Source organism: Castor canadensis, chromosome 12, assembly GCF_047511655.1.
Source record: "Castor canadensis chromosome 12, mCasCan1.hap1v2, whole genome shotgun sequence".
Classification (NCBI taxonomy): Eukaryota; Metazoa; Chordata; class Mammalia; order Rodentia; family Castoridae; genus Castor; species Castor canadensis.
Genome location: NC_133397.1, coordinates 8,214,861 through 8,219,434, shown reverse-complemented (window position 1 = coordinate 8,219,434; position 4,574 = coordinate 8,214,861). Strand labels below are relative to the sequence as shown.

The following is a 4,574-nucleotide window of genomic DNA, read 5'->3' as shown; positions in this document are numbered from 1 at the left end:
TTACTCTATGCACCCTCCGACCCTGTTTTCTACAGTTTCTCAGATCTCAGGTGAACAGAATCTCTAACCAAACTTTCAACCAGCTTCTCCTTCAGGGATATCACCCCCTTATAGCCCAGCCTGGGGACGCCTGCGATGGACCCTACCAGGACGATGGGGTATGAGCCTCATCAATCCTTCAGTTCCTTGATTCCCTACGTGAAGACAGCTGGCTGATACCTGCCATTCACAGCTCAGGGGATTGGCTTGAGGCCATTTACGAACTATGGCTACAAGGGACCTTCATCAACTTCAGGGAGGAGGAAATTTTCACCTTTGGAGCCTGGGTGTACGCCATCATGAGACTCACTACCCCAACGCCATTTGCCAACTAACCCTCCCTTCCACTGCTTCAAACCAGTTTGAACCAGAAAGGGCGCTTGCCTTTCCATCTTCTCTTCCTGGGAAATTGAACCCCTGGTGCCTGACAACTCTGCACACGCCCTGCAGGGGACTTAGGGGAGTTTCTCTGTGAAACACAGGACCATGGCTAATGTGGGGTAAGTACCAACCCTGCATGTCTCTCCTTTAATCTTCTAACCCAGTGCTGCCCAAATCCCAACAGAAAGAAAATGTAGCCCACATATAGGATTCAAAAGTTCCTTGAATGCTCACTTGCTACAAGTCAAAAGACACAGGTGAAATTAACTTTGATGATATATTTTATTTAATCTTATAGGTACTGTTATTCTTCAACATGTAATCAATGTAAAAATTATGAATGATCAACTCCCTGTATAGTCTTATCTCAACCAGCAAAAACCCTTGCTCCTTCCTATTATTGCTTATACTCTCTCTACAACAAAATTAGAGATAAGGGCAAAATAGTTTCTGCCGGGTATCGAGGGGGTGGGGGGAAGGGGGGGCGGAGTGGGTGGTAAGGGAGGGGGTGGGGGCAGGGGGGAGAAATAACCCAAGCATTGTATGCACATATGAATAATAAAAAAATAAAAATTAAAAAAATTATGAATGAGGTATTTCAGATTCTTTTGCCATATTAACCCTTTGAAACTCAATGTGGGTAAATGTGAATGCTTACAGTCTAGCTCAGTTTGGACTGCAATTTCTGAGCAATAGCTATTTAGGCTAGTGGCTACCATATTGGAGAATGGAGTGGTTGCTCAGTGAAGCCCAGACTTCAGTCCGCCAGAATCCTCTGAAAGACTTGTTAAAACATGGATTGCTAGGCTCTAATCTTAGCGTTTCCGATAAGCAAGTCTGGGATGTTGCCTGAGAATGTGCGTGTTTGTCAAGTCCAGGTGATGATGTTGGTTCAGGGCCCACACTTTGAGAAGCATTGGCCTAGACATCCTCTGAGGCAAGTGATAAACTTGCCTCATCTGGGGAAACTCTGCCATTCCTCTAAGCCTACAGTAATCAAGACAGTATGGTTCTGGCATAAAGACCAATAGATGGATAGCATAACATCAGAAGTTCAGAAATAAACCTTCACACATTGTCAATAGGTTTTTGACAAAGATACCAAGACAATTCAATGGGAGAAAAATTAGTCTTTTCAACAAATGTTGCTGAGACAACTGGATGACCAAGGCTAAAGGAATGAATTTGGGCCCCTGCTTCACACCTTGTACAAAACTTCATTCAAAATGGATCAAAGACCTAAATGTAAGATCTAGAGCTACAGAACTTTTCAGAGAAAACATAAGTGTGAATCTTCATGACCTTGGATTAGCCAATAGTTTCTTAGCTATGATACCCAAAACACATGCAACCAAAAAAAATATTGATAAGTTGGGCAAGTTATGTGCTTCAAAGGGCAATGTCAAGAAAGTGGGCGGGGGCCCAGAAAATACTTGCAAATCACAGATCTGATAATGGACTTGCACTTAGAATACATACAGAGTAACTCAAAAATAAAAAAGGTAAATAATCCAATCTGTGATGGATTCTCCAAGGAAGCATTAGTCATCTAAGAAATGCAAATCAGAGCCTCAATGAGATGCATACCTACTAGGATGGCTAGAATAAAAGGATAGATTAGACCTGGTGTTGGTAAGGATGTGAAGACTGGAACCTGCATGCATTGCTTGTGGGAACATAACATCGTGGGTTAGGTATGGAGAAACAGTTCAGCAGTTCTTTAGAAAATTAAACATAGAGGATACCATTTGATCCAGCAGTTCCATCCTTAGGTTTATAGCCAAGAAAACTAAAAGCAAATATCCACACAAAAACTCAAAGTGAATGTTGATAGCAGCACCATTCACAATACCTACAAAATGGAAACAAACCCCAAATTCATCTAGTGATGAATGCGCTAACAAAATGTGGCCTATGCTCCTAATGGAACATCGTTTGGCCAGAACAAGAGACACAGTGCTGCTACGTGCTACGAAATGTTTAACGCTAAAACCATTACGCCAAGTGAAAGAAGTCAGACACGAAGGGCCATGTGTTGCACAATCCCCTCTATAAGTGTCTAGAATGGAAAATTCAGAGACAGACAGATTTGTGCCTGCCACAGGCTGGCAGTAAAGGGGACAAGAGAGTGGCTGCTGTTGGGCATGAGGTTTGTTTGTGGAATTAGATCGCACAGCTTTGTGAATCTACTCAAACTCACCGCACTATACACTTAATAAATAAATAAACTGAAAAAATCAGACAGAAAGACATTTACCTCGAATCATGAATAATAGACGTTAAGTGGGAGCTAGACCCTGGACTACAGATGCCAAAGTAGATTTTTCTCTATGCCTCACTTGGCCTGTGGGGCTACCCTGTTGTAGGTACTATAAGAACATGGCATTAAGAAACCCTAAGGGCAAAATCCTTTTATAAAATGCAAACAGATTTCACAGAAGAAAAAATTCCAAACAACCAATGAACCTATGAAAGATGTTCAGCCCGCCCTGGCTCAGGAAAGACACAATACAGCAAAGCCAGGTGGCAGTTCCCACCATCATACAGGTATGGGAGTAGGCGTGAGGCAAGGGCACAACCCACATGTGAACTGGGGGATCACTTTGGAGAGGAATTGACCTCGTGAAGTAAAGATGAAAAGGCAAGTGCCCTTTCGCCCACCAGTTGCCCCTCTTCCACCTCACCTGACATGTATTATTTCTAAAAACAGGACCCAAACATGTCCACATATGAAACTTTGTTATGGATACATAAACGTCTGTATGTGTGATACATCTTTCTCTGTACTCCTCTGTGTTTTAAAATATTCATTAAAAATAGCTGAATAACCTTCCTTGTCCCTCCTTTTTTTGTGTGTGTGGGGTGCACCTTTCCTGAAGGTACTGCAATACCAGGTCACGGAGCAAGCTCCTCTTCCATCTCCTAATCCCAAAAATCCATTTTCTATATTGTCCTCGGATAGAGGACATATCAGATATTGAATTGATAAGAGCAGATACTACACTTGATCTTAGCCAAAAGGCCGAGAAGCGATTGTCCCTTCTTTTATTTCGTATTAAGTCTGGATTTGGATTTTTGGCAATATTCAGCTCATGTGAGAGTCAAAGTTCCAGGAACCACAACCACTGGGGGGTTTTGCTGTTGATGTTGCTGGTGTTAGTACTGGGTTTGAACTCAGAGCCTCACGCTTGCAAGGTAAGTGCTCTACCACTTGAGCCACTCTGCCAGTCCCAGGCTGCAACCATTTGGAAGATAACCCTCAATTGAGGCAGAGGGAAAGCCCTTGGTTGGGGGAGGCGGTTAGTGTAAAGCCAGCCTGCTGAATTCCGCAGAATTCAGCAGAGTGGATAAAATAAGGCAGGATCTTAGACACAGTGGATGTTCCTAGGCCAGAAGACTGCAAGTGACTCGGAAGTGAAATGTTATGTCTTTCAAGGAGGGCCAGTGAAGTCACCAGAAAGCACCAGGACAGGGAAAGATGTCGAAATGACAGCTGCAGATGTCAACAAAGGTCAGCTCGAGAGCCAGATGGGAGAAAGTACCTGAAGCTCCAGCCTCCTAGGTGGGGGGTGGGGAGCTAACCTTAGGAGGAAGCCAGGAAGAGCACGCAGATGGCACAGAAGCTGAACAGACAACTTTGGAGGAGCAGAGTGCTTTTGACAACACATAGCCCTGTCCCCAAGAGCAGGCCACTGCTGCTCTCAAATCTTCAGAACTGATGGAAAGCCAGGCACCCAACCATCAGACTCTCCATGCACAGAGCAGGAGTGTGACAAGGCAAATCCATGGAGACTGACAGCAGGTGCCTGGTTGCCAAGGGCTGGTGTGGAGGAGAGCAGGGTGTGACGGCTGGTGGGTGCCAGCAGCTCACACACATCTAAGTGGCCTCTGAGAATACTCACTCCTCGGTACACGCCACGTCACTGCTGCAGTGAGGCACTTCCTGCCTTCCCATCAGAACCATGACACTCGCCCCCTCGGGCTGGGCATGTTGGCTGCTGGTGGCTCTTGGTGCCAAGTCTAAGGTTTACCTGTCCCTACAGACAGCCCACATCTGAAGGCTGGTCAATTCCAGGATACAAGGGCCAAGGTTTCTGTCTAGAAGGCCATCTCTGAAGGTCACCCTAGCCTCAGAGTACCCTGGGGGGGTGGGC

The 4,574-nt window shown here is 45.0% G+C and overlaps 1 pseudogene; it reads right to left on the bottom strand.

The window, feature by feature from the left end:
- Window positions 1-3,277: 3,277 nt before the first annotated feature.
- On the bottom strand, window positions 3,278-3,454 carry LOC141415128 (U2 spliceosomal RNA; annotated as a pseudogene).
- Window positions 3,455-4,574: the final 1,120 nt, after the last annotated feature.